Source organism: Mizuhopecten yessoensis, unplaced genomic scaffold (genome assembly GCF_002113885.1).
Source record: "Mizuhopecten yessoensis strain PY_sf001 unplaced genomic scaffold, ASM211388v2 scaffold10455, whole genome shotgun sequence".
Lineage (NCBI taxonomy): Eukaryota > Metazoa > Mollusca > Bivalvia > Pectinida > Pectinidae > Mizuhopecten > Mizuhopecten yessoensis.
Window position 1 is genome coordinate 89,975 of NW_018408555.1, and position 19,956 is coordinate 109,930.

At 36.6% G+C, this 19,956-nt stretch overlaps 1 protein-coding gene across 1 annotated transcript in view; it reads left to right on the forward strand.

The window, feature by feature from the left end:
* LOC110460697 (alpha-2A adrenergic receptor-like) overlaps positions 1-19,956 on the forward strand; it is a 73,847-nt gene that overhangs the window by 44,013 nt on the left and 9,878 nt on the right. The window contains exon 2 of the mRNA XM_021513752.1: positions 18,672-18,789. The gene's annotated coding sequence lies outside the window, so the exon portion shown is untranslated. The remainder of the gene's footprint in view (positions 1-18,671; positions 18,790-19,956) is intronic.

A 19,956-nucleotide genomic window follows, 5' to 3' on the forward strand; every position in this document is an offset into this window, starting at 1 on the left:
TTACTCGATTAACGAGGTAATACTGTTCTAAGATGCACTACTTTACTCGATTATCGAGGTAATACTGTTCTAAGATGCACTACTTTACTCAATCAACGAGGTAATACTGTTCTAAGATGCACTTCTTTACTCGATTAACGAGATAAAACTGTTCTAAGATGGACTTCTTTACTCAATTAACGAGGTAATACTGTTTTTAGTTGCACTATTTTACTCGATTAACGAGATAATACTGTTCTAAGATGCATTACTTTACAATGTACTCGATTAACGAGGTAAAACTGTTCTAAGATGCACTTCTTTACTCGATTAACAAGGTAATACTGTTCTAAGATGCACTTCTTTACTCGATCAACGAGGTAATACTGTTCTAAGATGCACTACTTTACAATGTACTCGATTAACGAGGTAATACTGTTCTAAGATACACTTCCTCACTCGATTAACGAGGCAATACTGTGCTAAGATGCACTACTTTACTCGATTAACGATGTAATTCTGTGCTAAGATGCACTACTTTACTCGATTAACGATGTAATTCTGTGCTAAGATGCACTACTTTACTCGATTAACGATGTAATACTGTTCTAAGATGCACTACTTTACTCAATTAAAGCGGTAATACTGTTCTAAGATGCACTTCTTTACTCGATTAACAAGGTAATACTGTTCTAAGATGCACTTCTTTACTCGATTAACGAGGTAATACTGTTCTAAGATACACTTCCTCACTCGATTAACGAGGTAATACTGTGCTAAGATGCACTACTTTACTCGATTAACGATGTAATACTGTGCTAAGATGCACTACTTTACTCGATTAACGAGGTATTACTGTTCTAAGATGCACTACTTTACTCGATTAACGAGGTAATACTGTTCTAAGATGCACTTCTTTACTCGATCAACGAGGTAATACTGTTCTAAGATGCACTACTTTACAATGTACTCGATTCACGAGGTAATACTGTTCTAAGATGCACTTCTTTACTCGATTAACGAGGTAATACAGTTCTAAGATGCACTACTTTACTCGATTGACGAGGTAATACTGTTCTAAGATGCACTACTTTACTCAATTATCAAGGTAATACTGTTCTAAGATGCACTACTGTACTCAATTAACGAGGTAATACTGTTCTAAGATGCACTTTATTACTCGATTAACGAGGTAAAACTGTTCTAAGATGCACTTCTTTACTCGATTAACGAGGTAATCCTGTTCTAAGATGCACTTTATTACTCGATTAACGAGGTAAAACTGTTCTAAGATGCACTGGTTTACTCGATTAACGAGGTAATACTGTTCTAAGATGCGCTACTTTACTCAATTAACGAGGTAATACTGTTTTTAGTTGCACTATTTTACTCGATTAACGAGATAATACTGTTCTAAGATGCACTACGTTACTCGATTAAGGAGGTAATACTGTTCTAAGATGCACTACTTGACTCGATTAATGAGGTAATATTGTTCTAAGATGCACTTCGTTCCTCGATTAACGAGGTAATTCTCTTCTAAGATGCACTACTTTTCTCGATTAACGAGGTAATACTGTTCTAAGATGCAATTCTTTACTCGATTAACGAGATAATACTGTTCTAAGATGCACTACGTTACTCGATTAAGGAGGTAATACTGTTCTAAGATGCACTACTTGACTCGATTAATGAGGTAATATTGTTCTAAGATGCACTTCGTTCCTCGATTAACGAGGTAATTCTCTTCTAAGATGCACTACTTTACTCGATTAATGGGGTAATACTGTTCTAAGATGCACTACTTTACAATGTACTCGATTAACAAGGTAATACTGTTCTAAGATGCACTACTTTACTCAATTAACGAGGTAATACTGTTCTAAGATGCAATTCTTTACTCGATTAACGAGGTAATACTGTTCTAAGATGCAATTCTTTACTCGATTAACGAGGTAATACTGTTCTAAGATGCAATTCTTTACTCGATTAACGAGATAATACTGTTCTAAGATGCATTACTTTACAATGTACTCGATTAACGAGGTTATACTGTTCTAAGATGCACTTCTTTAATCGATTAACGAGGTAATATTGTTCTAAGATGTTTTATGTTGCTCGATTAACGAGGTAATACTGTTCTAAGATGCGCTACTTTACTCAATTAACGAGGTAATACTGTTCTAAGATGCGCTTCTTTACTCGATTAACGAGGTAAAACTGTTCTAAGATGCACCTCTTTACTCGATTAACGAGGTAATACTGTTCTAAGATGCAATTCTTTACTCGATTAACGAGATAATACTGTTCTAAGATGCATTACTTTACAATGTACTCGATTAACGAGGTTATACTGTTCTAAGATGCACTTCTTTAATCGATTAACGAGGTAATATTGTTCTAAGATGTTTTATGTTGCTCGATTAACGAGGTAATACTGTTCTAAGATGCACTACTTTACTCGATTAATGAGGTAATATTGTTCTAAGATGCACTTCGTTACTCGATTAACGAGGTAATTCTCTTCTAAGATGCACTACTTTACTCGATTAACGAGGTAATACTGTTCTAAGATGCACTAGTTTACTCGATTAACGAGGTAATACTGTTCTAAGATGCACTTCTGTACTCGATTAACGAGGTTATACTGTTCTAAGATGCACTTCTTTACTCGATTAACGAGGTAATATTGTTCTAAGATGCAATTCTTTACTCGATTAACGAGGTAATACTGTTCTAAAATGCACTTATTTACTCGATTAACGAGGTAATACTGTTCTAAGATGCACTTCTTTACTCGATTAACGAGGTAATACTGTTCTAAGATGCCCTTCTTTACTCGATTTGAATATGACAGTAGCTCGACTTGGATAGGGTACGTTAGTTGACGAGGTTGTTATATTTTGTATTATTTGTTGAAAAAACTGCTGAAATAGCTAATTTGGAACATTTGTTCGAGTCGATTTTGGTTTTACTAAAAGGTGTTAGTATGTTTATGATCTAATTCCTTTTTTACCATAGTTTATGTTTTAGTCCATGGTATTGTCTGTGGGAATAGGGTTGAGATTGTCATCCCTACTATTTGTTTTAAAAGATATTTGAAAAGGCATATTTAAAAGTCGTAACTGCTGCCTCTGTACAAACCAGTGAATAAATCGTGTCTGTTTGTAACTGTCGTTTTTGTACATTATGTTATTGTCCCGATTGCAGCTATCAAGACGAAACATTGTTTTAAAAGGACACATGTCGATCAGAAAAATCTGGCCAACTAACGTGAAATGTCATCATCATCACTGAAGCTAAGTTTACATCAAATGCTTAAAATAATAAAATCACGAAAATGTGAGAATTGCGTCATATCACACAGTTTAAACATTTACAAGTAAAACCCATAAATGGTACTATTGCCTGATTGCGACAATCATAGTCTTTTGTAAGTCAGCATAGTTAGTTTTGTCTGAATATCAATAGGTTCTTCATTTGAAGAGACAGCTATAAGAAACAGTATACCGACAAAATCATTTTTTTTATTGGATCTTTTTTCTTTACCACTGTTGTCAACGCCGCAGTTAATGAACACACCATAGCAAATCAGATACAAAATCTGGAAGGACATTAAGTCGCTCAAATAGCTTTTATTCCTTAGAATCATACCATTATATATACAAACGATGTATCTTATAGGATTTACACCGTTTAAGTTAACTTAGTACTGGACATTTATTTCTGTTTATATGCAACATACATGTATTTAGTCATGTATTTGTATCGGCTCTTATATTCTACACCACACACTAGAAACCGCTATTAAAAGAATGTTCTTTTATTTGAGACACATATATATTTTAAGAATAAGGTTAAAATATTACGAAAATGAGAAATTCTGCTGTATGATACAGCTTTTTGGCATCCTGTATCTTTTACCAGAATTGCAGAGGTACACTCACCTGTGTGTTTTACGTTCTTATTCAAGAAGCTATTCATTAGGTTGTTCATGTTATTTGCAGAAGATCACAGTTTTTGCTCGTTTTATTCGCTCACACTTTTCCGACTTCAATAACTTGTATGGTTTAGGAGGCATGCCTGTCATTTAACATGACATCCCCACGACCAGCATGCGGGTTTTATAATTACATCAGTTTTCTCCACACAATACACTTGTCGGCAGATAAATGAATTTCAACCTGCAGTATTAACAAACACCAAACTGAACAGCTGTTAACAATACATTTATCTAGCGAACGATAGAAACGGTGGTCATAATCTCACAGTAAAACTGTCGGTTGTGTTTACTGTTGCTGATAGGACAACAGTTCAAATACAACATACAATCTTACATCTCACACTTATCCCAACGTGTGTCAATAAAAGTGCGTGCAATAATCCAATCAAGCATGGAACGCATATTCGGGTGTATAAATACAAGTGAGTGCGTGAATATGCACTACTCGGAAGACGTTTGATATTTTACTCCTATTACGACAGATGTGTTGAGAGGGAAACTTCAAGCAGTACTGTAGATAATGTAATATACAGGCATTTTTTACACTGTGATATATACAGAATCCTCTATTACCTGAAGCTTGCAAGGTCATGTCAATGAGGAAAAGTAGATCAAAGAAAGCAATTAACATATAATGTCGAGATGATATCTCTCCGCCAGGGACTATTTCTTTTGATGTATAATAAAGATATACACAGCACGTTTGGTAACCATTGGTTGTCATCTAAACAACGATTATTTATAATCATTGGGTGAGGTTCGAATCCTTGTGAACTTATACTAATGGGAGAAACGAAATCTAATCAATTTTACTGAGACGCTTTAATGGGAGTTTGTGTTAAAGATAGTGTTTGTTTAGTTGGGTTCGTGGGAGATATAAAAACGGAAAGGTTTCTAAAATGTTTGGATCTGCCACAAGGTTGCCCCAGATCTCTCATTTATCTTATTTATACTGGATATATCAATAAATCATTCACATTGCTTGTACTGATTCAGCACGATCACCTTGTGAACGAAGAATTAATTTTATCGCGAAAAGGTCAAGACCCTTAATAATCAGATATAATGTTCATGTCAACATTTACTTGATAATGAGGCATCTGTTTTGCTCACACGACCTAAACTGGTATTGTTTACCGAACAGATATCCCGTATAGTCATTAAACCAATAAAATCACCTGTCTTATACGACATAGATACGCTGTTCTGCATGTAAGTAAAGAACACTTGGTATGTTGTTACGGTACGAGAAAACCTTTGAAAGCAGATATATGTTAAAAATGTCTTAACCAATACCCTCGTGACATTTGGAAATTGTTCCTACTGGCTTACGTAGCTGAAAGGGCGCAATCGTTGACGTTAATTCAAATTGTGTTCCCACAGCGTTTTCTGTGAAGCCTCCCCATCTACATACGACCGCCGAGGTATAAATACGGTAGCAGGATTAGGTGCAGACGTTTGCTACTTCATTGTGTGTAGATACGACTGACATGGAAGTGCTCAATCACGCCTAATCCTAGTTAATTTCATCGATTACAGGACAATCTCAACCTGCCTTCAAAATTCCCTTGTGACTCCTTATCTGTTGTGTGTGTGGTCTAACTGATGAAACCTAAATGATTATATTTGTCAATACAAAACTAGGATCATACATGAGCGGTTTAGGTCCTTACTTCAAATGAGTAGCATTGTTGGTGCAATTAATTCTCTGATATAGACAATTTCATGCTAAATTTCTACAGATTTAAACTTTAATACCAACATGTTGGATATGTAAATATGTAATATAAAGGAATAGTATGATAAGGTCAGGTAAGGTCAGGTTCAAGGGTTTACAGAAGGACAAACTTGGTAACGATATTGTTTCCATTACATTTCCTAAATCGATTAATTTAATTTAATTTATTTGGCCGATATGTCACAAACAGTTTACCGCTGAAATATCTAAATGATCATAGTGCTTATTATAACTATTTTTATCACAAAAACTGACAACTTGAAAATTAATTGAAGACACATTTAAAAGACATATGCTAAAAGAAGATATTTATTAATGCCATAACTACACGATATGTATTGATGATAGAAGTGGGTGACTATGTAATGATGTACACATTTCTGTTTTTATCATACAATGTGTATAACATTCACAGAACACGAACACATCTCTGTGTCCGATAACGTGTGCTAATGCATTATATGTCCGCATTTCCTTTTACAATTATTAGACATTTTTATCGGAAACAAATCGAGACAATGATTTTTTGAATCATGCCTCACTTGCTTCTCCAACCCGATATGAATTGCACTGTCGATTCATCATACGACAAAGCGATGGTTTGTTTAAAAAACAAATTTAATATTTCTGATGGAATTGTATTGAACGTGCTGTCACTTATGAAACCTTATTATGACATCATTGCCATGGAACAGGGGCAATCTGAAACATATAGGAATGTTACGTCCCAGTATGTCGAGAACATGCTATCATTGTTGTTCCTATAGTTGTTATAAGGTAGGTATTACTATATAAGGAAAATCTTAAGTGATTTACAACAAAAGTATTGAAACTTATATTAATCACGCTTGATTTGCCGGGGTGGTAGCGCGCGGATAGACAATACATAAATTTAAGATAGGTTTCAGTATGAGTTAACATCGCTGTCAGAAAGGACAGTGTGACACCACGCAGGTTGATATAATACAGTTCAGTAGTGCGAAGTCGACAAAGCGAAAATATCAGTTATGTTGGCAAGTCAAATATATTTTCTACATGATCGTGCTTATCCCATTGATATGCAGAACAATCGAAAATTGATATACACGTGTATAACAATCGGTGGCATGCTCATCCTCCGGTAGATAGACACATCACTGGAGGAGAATGGCTACGGGCGTTCTCTTTGATCAACACTTAATTCTGTATTCGTACGAAAGCCGTCATACTCGTCACGGCATTACGAGCCAAAAGACAAAACATAACTAACATAATAACTTTTTAATGTAGGTCGTACGGCTTCGTTAAAATATTGCTTGTCGTATGCGCGTTTATAGAGTGGTAACAAGACTATTAAAGTCGACATGAAAATTGGTATTTCATAATCAGCAATAAAGCCACACTGTATCAGCCCAGTTTCAGACAGTAAATATTGGGTTGTGTAACGGAAGCTTCCTGATTATATAAAGAGTAAATATAATTTCCGGCAACAGATGTTATCAACTTCCGACAAACCGGATTAACCTCAATCCGTAATGACATTTCGAGAGTCTATGTCTTAACTTTACTGCTCTTCAATAACTAGTGCACGCTTTTAGAAGTCATGTGTTTCCTGTCGAGTTTTAATCCAATCTCCGATCTGAAAAAAAGACGTTTTACTGCATTTTTGTTGTCGCAATCTCACATGGTACCATCATTGCATGTCACGCTTTCCATAAAAAAGCATGCGTCATTGCATCATTGTACAAATATTTCTAATCGGTTTTAGTTCTATTTAATCACCATATTTGAATATTTTGTTTACTTTCAAAGTTAGCTCTTCGAAATTGACTACAATAATGATTTATTGAGCAGACACATTATCAGCTTTTGAGAAAGTTCATACATGTAAGCATGGAATGTTAACATCCCACGAGACATCCGAATGTGTTCATGACGCAATCTTGACCGAACCACATCATTTAAGACTTTTCCTAGGTACATGTGACATTTCGTTTACACCGGATGACTATCACACAGTGAACTACGGATTTAATGTTCGATGGATCGTAAATTAGTCGCCTGTCTATATCTTATATGTCGTTAGCTTGCATCAAAGTTACTAGGATCGAAGCAGGAAATTGTTACCCCCAGCTATCGTGTCTCTTGCCTGACACAAGACATCCACAATGGACGTTTGATGTGCGTTAAATTTCTCCCTGTGGAATTTTCTAGGACAATTTGACTGCATTGAACTTTCACATTAACGTGTCCTTTATGTATAATTTATCGCGTGGACTTTTGATGCTAAATCACGACCATTCCCCACGGAAACAGATATAATTCAAATCAACAGCAAAAATACATCCCACATTAAGTGGGATTACTCGATTTTGATATAATACTAATATAATTACAATTAGATTTCATGTGCAGTTGGAGCTGCCGGATGACATCTGTTTACGAGCCACTGCGGAGCAATACTAGGCGCCTGTTTACGACCCGTAGCGGAGTGATACTCCGTGGGTGCATGGCTATGTTTCATTGTTTTTAATTCATCCCATTTCCAGCAATTCTAGCGTGAGTTATAAAAAAGAACCGTTTAATGTTCTTCGCATGAGACATTTTTATTAGTTTCTGAAGATTTCTCTCCAATTTATTTAATACAACAGAATGGTTTAATGTGAAAAGACGACTCTCGTCGAAAACTGTTACAGAAGAGTCTGTTCTATTTAAGTTCAGTTCCTTACACACCTGAACATTTCATAACACGAACTTCCATATTTAGAGCAGACACAGCAAAGTTTTATTATTGCTATGAGTATTTATGGTGCTTTTTATTCATAAGTTTAAAAGTAAAGTATTAAGTATTGGTGCTTTATAAATACTCAAGTTAGCTATAAGTGCTGTTGCCTCATTAATGTTCATGTTTTCTATAAGTGCTGTTGCTTCATTAGTGTTCATGTTATGTATAAGTGCTGTTGCCTCATTTATGTTCATGTTATTTATTAAGTGCTGTTGCCTCATTAATGTTCAAGTTATGTATAAGTGCTGTTGCCTCATTAATGTTCATGTTTTCTATGAGTGCTGTTGCTTCATTAGTGTTCATGTTATGCATAAGTGCTGTGTCCTCATTAATGTTCAAGTTATGTATAAGTGATATTGCCTCATTGATGTTCAAGTTATCTATAAGTGCTGTTGCCTCATTAATGTTCAAGTTATCTATAAGTGCTGTTGCCTCATTAATGTTCATGTTATCTATAAGTGATGTTGCCTCATTAATGTTCATGTTTTCTATAAGTGCTGTTGCTTCATTAGTGTTCATATTATGTATAAGTGTTGTTACTTCATTTGTCTTCATAACTGTTGTTCGTACTGTTTGAAAACGCCATTTTTGCTTTATTATTGCGTTCGGGTTTATCTTTTCACACTTTTCCATTCGGGATATCGTTCCTTTTTCGAGATATTGTTCAAACACTGTTCGCAGGATTTTATTATGTTCATGGCATTTTATTGTTGTGGACAATTGACACTTTCCAGTTGAAATCGCACTCGGTGACGACGTCATCTTTTCGATAATGTTCGCTGTTTGACAATTTAACAAAAATTATGACGTGTTACTCGTATAGACATATCAGGTTTTGCAATCTTACATGAAGAGTGGAGGATTCAGTAAAGGATATTAGCGTATTGATGGGGCGGTATGGCTAAACGTGACAGTATTAAGATGTAATCCAGATCTAGACAGTCGGTCACCATAGATTTAATAACTCGCTTCTTCTAAGCACTGTTTTTACACCAATTGCTTTCTATTACTGGACACATAGGATTAGATTTGGCCAGCAACTGTCCGACTGTCACGCGCCGTACACGTAATTGAAGTAGATGGACGTTCCCAAGGACATTGCTAATTGTGAGAGTTACCCGGATGTCAGGAGTAACGTCTGTCACCGTCAGTATGACCTTAGCGCCCGCGGGGTGATAAAGCACATCCCCACAATGCCACGGAGTGCAGGTCTCTCAAAACATTAGTGAAAACGTTTTACATCCTAACGTGACATCATTTGTTCTAACGTATTTTTATTTTAGAAACCTTAGATGGGCGCCCGCCAGTTGATACTTTGTAAACTGACATTGTCCTTAATGAAACACAGCCGAAAGTTAACTATCTGTGTCCGTTCATGCCCTAGGTTTAGTCTTTGAAAATGCATGTAATCAAGTTGGCGAGTTTCGGGCTGCCTTAATGCATTTCTAGCTAAAGGATCACGTAATGCAACAACACAACATCAAACTGGTTAGCGGTTACGCTATGTATCATTAACACTAGGGAGGTAATCAAGTTAAACCTGCACATGTTGGCCGAGGACACTGGCAGACTTACGTCATTGGGAGTTTCTTATCAAACGAGGGACTTTGTTTAGAATCATATTAGCTATCAGATGATATTATAAAAACGTGTCTCGTAAAATATGGACCAGTAAAGTATACCATATAAACTGTTTTTATGGATTGACGTTTGTAACGATGTTCAGGTTCACAAAGAGAATGCCACGACGGTCTATCTCACTCTTCTGTCTGTCAAACAATTCCGAATATCCTACCGCTGGATATAAAGAGACTACCATAAGCATTTGCGACTTTCGAAGACCTTATCAAAGGTTACATTTATAGTTTTAGTTTGGCATCACAGTTACATGTTAAGCCAGTTGCTCGAGCAAACGCTTTATTGAAGCCAAGTCTATCAAACATGTTCTTACCGCGTATGACTGCCTATGACTGCTGCGTGTAAATCATCACAAGCTGGTTTATGTACTTTCTGTGACAGCTTGTCGTTAACACGGTAATACGTAGGACCAATCGGACGCACAAGGACCTAACGATGACAAAGGTAAAGTACAAATCGAGGTCGGCGTAGTTAGTTCGCCTTAGTATAAGAAACTAGTATGCTTAGGTTAGTTGACAGGATACAGACGGCGTGCTAACGTGACATGAATTTAACGTAACCGATTCGTTTATGACTTTACTTTGGGGACTGATGATGAATTCTGTATCTGCTGACTTATTATGATGTCAAAGGGAATTCTCAGTAGTCATAATCGAGACAGACTAACGATTGGTATTCGTAACACCTGCCATGCTGAATAAAAGACGGTAATAGTCAATGTTTTATCTAACTTTTCTCCCAGATATACCCAACCAGACTGTACTTTCTAGGATTATGCAGGAAACACAAATTGAGTTATATTTTACTGTACGTAAATCATATTATGACGGCTACTTATCCAAAGTAACAACCTGGCTGTGACGACCTTTTCCAGAATTACTAGACTGTCTATCCATTCCCGCCACGTATAAGAAGAACGTACGACCTATATAAAGCTCTGGCTTTAGAACTGTTGGTAATGTATCATAAGACCGACAACGTATCCTAGAGCTTAAGACAGACATAATTGCTCTCTGTAGTGTGCTATATGACTGTAGAACCTCCGCTGAGGTGATCACACTAGATGATCAATAGCGCTCACAGTAACAATCTACAGCAGGGAATTAAAGGTAACTCAACTATCACAGAGGAATATGTCTAGGTTTTCTCACTTATGTTACTGCTGCAAGTTTGTAGGTTCGGCTCTTTATCACAGACACCAGCCTAGCTGACCTGCCTACGGTAATGTGGTAACCCGATATCGGAAAATTGTCTATCAAAGAAAAAGAAACACAAGTTAATCGATTATGAGATATACCATCTTTATATATAGGGAACCATAATAACTGGCCTCCTACGGTTACTTAGTAAACATAACAAAGGTAAACTCACTACCATAGGAACCAGACCAGCTGGCAACCCTACGGTAACGTGGTAAACCGATAAAGGTAAATTGTCTATCACAGTAAACCAAACACGTGGCCTCTTACGGTCACGTGGTAAAGCAATTATGAATATACCAACTTTATATACAGGGCATCAGACTCGCTGACCTCCTACGGTAATGCAGTATACCAATACAAAGGCAAACCAGCTACCATAGGAACCAGACTTACTGGCCTCCTTCGATTACGTGGTAAACCAATTAGGAGACATACTATGTGAACCAGACTGAGACTATCAATGGTTACTAGAGTGAACCTGTAAGTAGATACTAGGTCAAGCCTCTAGTTACAACAGGGAATAAGACTATGCCTCACTTCTGTTGCAACGTCACTGCGAACGTGGTTAAATCAGAGGAAACCAGTTAATGGGTCCCCAGGCATGGTTCCAATGTAAATCTACGGTTAGGCAATTAGGTTATTGTCTATCATAATGAACCGGACATGGCATTCATTTGACTACGTGTTAAATACCTGGCAAGACTCACCATACCTATTTTCTTGTCTGGCCGTATCGTAACGACCAATTAGCATAAAATGGCTACTGATACCAAACAGTGAAAATGAGTGTCGCCTGTTTCTGATTAGACCATTGGTAAGCTATACATAGGTAATTAAATGTAATGAAACTAACTTAATAGACAATTGATCGTGTGATTTTGAAATTACAGTTCTTATATTCCATTCAACTGTCTATAAAATGGATTCCTGACCCAACAATTATGTATCCCTGTTAAATAGGAGATACGATGATATATAGTGATATGTGAAAACAAGGTAAAATATCTAACAAATAAATGGCGTGGTTTAAAAAACAAGATAATTACAAATATTCAATATATCGCTTTCAGCATTATTGTTTCTTTCAGAAAGAAAAAAAGTATATACTCTGCCATAAGTTTCACAATGTATTTCATTTCTCTCTCTTAAACAATTAATAAAATTACGGAATAATCATGATATACCACTCAAACCGAATTTGGAGCCCAACTCAATATCTGATTTATCAAATTCAATTTCATTATAAAAGTATTGAAAAGTTAAACAGCAATATATCGGTTTGAACTGATGTTGAACTCGTTAACACGATCAAAGGAAAGATCATTTCTTTTCCCACGAATATTAATATGCTATCCATGGAAAAGTGAGGACGCCTACACTTGAAATGGCGCCATGGCAACAATGAAAACATGGTATCACAATCTTTCATGAACATCTTTTCAATAAAATTTATTTATAAATAATATAAGTAACTAGGTAAGGGTTGAATGGTTGCTTTCGTCAGGTTTATGGGGTGATTAGTTCGATTGGTTCTGGGCAATGCAAGAGATTTGCAGTTCATTGAGATCTCCAAGACAAACTTATCAATTCATAATACAACCAACCTGACAATAGTAAAACCAAATGATCAAAGGAGTCCCCACTTTTAACGAGCATTTCACTGAATATGTTACTGAAATTCTACAGCGCCAATGTGTAGAATATTGGTAAAACGTTAGAGAAGAAATCAGTAAACAAAAACGATCTATAGAGAAACTTACCCTGATGGAGCGATTTTCTGCAATATGTTATTGAGATATTTTAGACATATATTTCCGAACACCGAATAGGTTGACTTATCTTGAGATCGGAAATTTTACAGACACTAACATTTCAATTGACGCCGTATCATCGTTTTCACAACATAATAGAGAACATGTAGTTTATTTCCCCTTATCATCAAAATAATTCACCTTTTTCCTAGCAGAAACATGTAACTGTCTCTCAAAAGATTGAGCAGTAGGAGGCGTGATGCCGAATCTCCGACAGGTCTGACGTGGAGACCCGTCTTTGGTTTCGTCAATTCTTTTCAGACGAGCCAGTGTAAAAGGCATGATATATACGGAGATTTCATAATTGAGGTAAAGCCGCTGGATTTGGCAATAAAAGTGAGAAGGACATATACTGGACCTGTCGATAGCTATATACAGGTCAGTAAAAGATAAGATTTCGGACCGCCCCATTACAGTAAAGCACGGACTTTCGAAGGAGCAGGATCAGGGAGAATTACGAGTAATTGGTGATTGATGGAAAATGCAAAGAAGCTTGTGAGGCGACATGTTTCCAAGACATGGCGATGGCTTAGGTCGGTCCATATCATACCGGTCACCAATAAAGTAAATGGCCCGGAGATTAACGACCAATTCTGAGGACATATCGCGGGGAATCCTTAATATATAGTAATGCTAACTATCAACGTCAGGAGGTCCCTGCTAACCTTAATGTCTATCAAGGCCACCATGATACGACCATGTTCACTCTGTTCTATGTATTTTACTACCCTCTAATCCCGCACTAGCTGTATTGACCCTTGTGTGCTCATAATAATCGCAACTGACCATGAATAATGGCCACTTTCATCAATAATTTATTACTAAAATCTAAATTCGGAGACGTCTTACAATTAATCAAGCCCAACAAGTGGAAACAACGTGTTTTTTTTAAGGTTTTTTGTAGACCACAAACCAAGATGGTTGAGCGATTGTGCTGGTTCCGTCCGGGGAGACATCCTCTTGTTTTGCTCCATCATATACCGACTCATGAAAAAATCGATAGAGATCATAACCCAGGCATTTGGCTATTACTACTTTGAATGTTAGCGTCGTTCGTATGTATTATAAGAATCGCCACTCTCACGATCTAATGAGGAGAGTTGAACCCCGTTTTCCGGTCATTTACTGCCCATAGCGACTTTAACAAGCAATTGTGCACGAAACACGCATTCAATTTTAGCCTTGATTGACAAAAGGTAACGAGCTGTTGTATGTTAGGAGGAGGGAGCTTACAAAACGAAACATATGATCTAGTAAGCTGTATTTTTTTTATAAATCCGATCAAGATATATCGCATATCCTAATTGGCTGTTATCTTAATTGGTTTGCTATAAAATGTAAAATGTGGCAAAAGAAGTTCTTACGTATTCTTTCGACTGCACTATGGAAATCGCCAGATATTCATTGTGTTATATTGTTAATTACTGTAGCGTTGACTAAACTAATTTCACTCAATTTTCTTTAAGACAGCGTGATTAGATAACAAAAAAGAAATTCCACGACAGGTTTCTCAAAAATATTTCATGCGAAATAGTCAAGGCGTCTACCACCATACTACTTCGGTAAGTCAGAGTAATAAAAGCTGTTGGTACCATTTAATATGAATTGTGTGTTCATTTTGGAATCAAATGTCTCATTAGAGTGTAAACTGGGGTTATATGGAGGCCAACAATGTGTTAACAAGTGCCCCCAAGGCCGATCGGGATTTATTCTATAATTGGATAGTTTCTCATGTACTCTTTTGTCATCGATCAGTACTTACAAACCGACTGCAAAATTATTTCTTGACCAACGACATGTGTCGTTTGTTTTCTTTTCCCCCAGCTCAATTCCAAAACTACACGTATAAGACCTATACTGAGACAATAACATGTACAGCTCCGTCACGTTTTACCATAAAATTATTGTATTTAAAAGTAAAAATTGGTCGTCCGCATAATGTAAAAACCCTTTAATCTGTTTCTGACTTTGTGATAATAACGGATTGTTTTTCTTTTTGCTTAGTACTAATTCAGATAATAATTAAAACGGTTATTTTATTGGTTGAGCTTACCTCGATAAGGAATTTGAAAAGAAAAGGAAAAGAATAATCCCCGATAGTGTGTCAATTAATGCATGGATGCAAACTTGAATTTGAAGAAACGACATACCAGTAACAATTAAGATTTTGTATTTTTCATTTGGGAATGGATCATCGCAGTGATGACAGCTGCCGTTGCTTTGTAAACACCATTATTTTCTGAGAGTAACTTTTATTAGTTAATAATCTGTCATTTTATGTGCGCCATTACACAAGATGAACGTAAAGATGCTTTAGGGCTCTGTAACATTTCGTGTCTTAAGTAGGTGATAAACAATTAGTTTTAAAAGCTTGGATTGCATAATGAAAGGCCAAGAAGCACCACCACGTATTATCTAAATGACGCCCTCGATGTACGATCGTAACTGTTGCGAAGTCGTAAACCCTGAAACAAACAACCACAACTACACGACAATGACTAATACACATCCTTAATTATTGGTACCCGTGTGGCGTTATGTTGTTATGCGCATAGCTTTACGTGTCAACGCTAGACTACGCATATGGGGACAACTTATTTTTAAATATTTCTAATCAACAACGAAATAAATAATCGTATGACGTCAGTAAAAATACAACACACACACTACTGTAAATGAAGGCAAGGCAACATCTGTAACGATGTGTTCAAATCAGATAAATTGTATCACATAGCTATAGGCTACGCCTATTTCTTTTGCATACGACTATGCTTTGAATAACCTAACTCCGGTTGTTATAATTCGGCATGCATGCCCCTCTAGGCTGGGATAATCACAGAAATCCGGGAGTCATATAAAAAAATACAACCTAACGAAAATCCATTACAGAATGTTATACATTCCTAGGATCTGGACCTTTGTTATTTTGTCTTTTAAACCCCGTAACTTTAGTATGATATTTGGGTGAAAACATCCAGTATTTTTTCATACTTGCCTTTAGTTGACGATCTCATTCTAGAGCACAGTCAGTGCTCGCGCTCCTGGTGGTTAACTGTTATTATTTTGTATATTTAAAGAAAAAATTGACAATATACCAACGTTTGCCTATACTGAGACCTACGTAAGGAAGTGTCACGGTCTTCCTTTAGATCTGACGTATACATCTCGATGTCCATCTATTAAATCAACAGCAATAAAATCAGCATGGACCTATTAAGCCTAAATAAATATGTGCATTATTTGTTTGAAAAGCCTTCACCAAGCAATGCTTTTCAGTCAAATTAACTAGCATTGTTCTTTTGACGCTGATACTTCCTAAACACCTGGTCTTATTACTCTGCCATTGTTTTATCGATTTTGAGCTAGAATTAATATTTTGTTGACACTTAAGTATCCCCCAGTGTTGTTTTTTTTTATAGTTCGTGGTTTGCGTTGACTGCAGGATATTACGAATGGTGATTATTCATTTTTTTCGGTTTGAGTGAAAGTCGGACTCGTTAATAGAAGTACAGCATGGTTCGAGGCTAATGACTAAGGCTAAAGTATTCAGACGTAAGAAAGAGGAGAACTATGTTCAAGTAGCTAACTGATCAACAACAGTTTTCCGATTTTACAGTAATTATACACCTACCCAGACAGCAGTATATTAGAACAGTTCCCTCGGGAAACGGCCATAATAGTCTGATGCAATGTTCAGTTCTAAATACTACTTAAAATGATTACGGGCGAGAAATATATTACATTGTAGTATATGGACATTGCCTACCCTAATACCACCATAGCTAGTTCTGCAAGCTGAAAAAGAAAACAAGCCATCCTTTTAAGTCTTAGTAATTATGGCAGCATAATGAATTTCTAAATCCGTTATCGTTTGGACGGTTGGGATCTTAACAGATAGCCCTGATGGGTAATTAAAAGCCGATTTCAGTCCCCGGAATCGTCAGAACTCTGTATCAATACATTTCCACTTCTTCTCTGGTTAATAATCTCCCGCAAAAATGTCAATTACCGCCCTATCTGTGGACAGTATATCTGCTGAACGATAGACACCCGAGGAACGAGGAAAGAGCTGGCCGGAGTCGACCTCCTGATATACCGGTGTTATCCCCATGGATTGGAGCGTTGTATGGCAGGTTTTGTAATTGATAAAGTGGATTTATTAGTAGATAGACTACAGGACAGCCGCAGAAGCTTGTCGCAGTAAAGTCCACGAGACCCTCCGCTAGCCATTAATGGTTCCGCTTCGCTGACAAATCATGGTTCTGGAGTTAGCACCCAACGGAAATTACCATGTCAACAATGTGTATACGAAGACAGGTGCCTGTTCCCTTTTGCTTTTTAAAAGTACAGTAAGCCTTTATAAACCTTCAGCGATAAAATATGCTTCGACACAAATCACTTCATTAACTAATGCAAATAACAGAATTGAAATACGCAGCTGTTGGAGTAGATAGAGTCAATTAAAATCTAAGTAAGTGTAACCGACTTACCCGCATTTTGTATGACAAAGATGTCCATGGGAGGCTCATCCGTGTTAATCAGATTAGGATTGTTTCCCCGCTTTCCATTTGTACAAGACATAAACGAGCCATGTTATATCAGCCAAAGAGTTATAAGTAATACCCCAAACTTTTCTGATGGATTTATTGGATTATCTACATTATTGTGATAGGCCGTGCTATTCTCAATATCAGATGCATATGTTGTGGACGTGAAGATAGAGCTGACAGGCTTGAAAAGCACGACAGGGGTGGCCTGATTTCCTCTTAATGAAGGCGAAACAACCAGCAAGTTTGAAAGACAGGATTATGAAAAACTTAATCTCTAAAATGATAGTACAAAAATGGTAGTGAGCATTTGTTATCAGGCGCACTGTAATTTTCTTTCCAGATTTGTTTTACTGCTAATGTGTTCACTGATTATATTCAAACAGAATCCAAATATTAATCTAGCCAATTTTTGGGCAAGTTTTAGCTTAAATATACGTAATTATGCCTTGGTTTATAATGTTAAATGAAAATATATGGTCGTCTTATTTTGGGCAATTGGTATCTACCTGATGTTAGGTGCAGTTTTAACTTGAATGGATCGCAACATAAGCAATTGAGGTGATAACTCATTTAACAACGTGCTGGCAATAGCGGACATCGGAAACGACGTTGAACGTTGATGAATCTGTGCCCAGAACAAATGATAGTGTGGCGTCCGGTCGATCGATATTACACCAGGATAATAACAGATATCTCTGATAATGTGGGTAGCAATATCTCGATCAGTTTTGTCACCGGAAACTATCAGTCGATGGCAGTTAAGGGCACCTTTGTCAGATTTGTAGAAAATTATGACTGTATCATTACAAGTTGGGCGCTGTCATCAATGTATAAGTGTTATGATGGTATTTTTGCATTGAAAATTAAGCGCTGTAAAAAGTTAATTAATTCTATGCCTATCTGTTCAGTTCCAATACTTTACTTTATACTTATTTGTTTATCATTGTACAAGAAGTGAAACTAACAAAAAAAACTTTTTCTTGCAGCGTTGAGACGTCGACGATGGCGGTGTGGTAAAGTGCTGACTGATACCCTCGACCCTGTTCACCTGCTAAACTGAACCCTGTTCACTGTCATTTTGAGGAAAAGATATGAATAAATATGGTAAAGTTTCACATTCATTGTACTTTATACACATTTTTAGCATATAAGCAGAACAATAATCACCTTCCTTCTATCTTTGTTAACTCTTTAGTCTTCCAGTAAATAACACGTATTGTGAGGTACAGCTGGGCTTTGTGAGTTGTTAGAATGTCGTGGGAAAACTTAGTATTCAACGATACAAAGGCGACCAAGTCATCTGGAGATTTAGTCAAAAACCTGCTGTTATTCTCAGATTTTGTTCTAACCCAATTAAATATAAACAAATTAAGTAGATAAATGAATGTCGCAAAGTAAATAAATTATTATCAATGTCGTAAAGTAGGTCACTCAAAGTAAGTCATATGTAGTAAAGTAGGTCGGTGACTACTGATGTCGCAATAAGTTAGTTATTACTAATGTTTCAACGTAGGATATCACAAACGCTTTTCGATGTAACATGCTGGCAAGTCGATTATATTACTGTCGATAACGCATTAATGTTAATAATAAGTTACCTGTCATCGATTTCATGTCTAATTAATCACACTCTCGGGGCTAGGATTTAAAAATACTAATTTCAAGATTGCTCCATATTCAAAATGACACGATTACGAACCAAGGTTGAGATCGCGTCAGGTGATAACTGAGCAAAACTACGACATATACCACTAACAGGTGATTGGATGTCGTTTTGGTTTCGTCGGAAAGCCTTGTTATTATACGAAATGGGGATATTTTGTTGCATTTGTGGGATTTTGATGCTCCTTTTAATCCAATTAAAAGGGACAAACTGGCAATAACAAACATAAAATATTCTTGATATTTCGAAAATCCCGCTAGCATCGTAATTAACCCAGTTTAAAAACCTGTGCTGGCCAAACTAATAAAGCTGTGAATAGTCAGGAAAACAGAGGGGAACTGTGTTCAAGCTAGTAGGAGTCCCCAAATTGTTTTTATTATGAAACATTTCGCCACCTTGTATTGAATCGCCATTAGGCTGTCAAAACGATATCCAACTCGTCCTCCTACAGTAGATTATTTATACCCGTGCTGTGTATTTAAAGTAGTGATCGTCAATGAGGCTTCTCTGGCCTGGCTTGCGTGTTAGACCAACATATTACTGAATATACACGCGAGTACGAACAAATTCACGAGCAATCATATTATCATCGCCAGTGCTCATCGTGT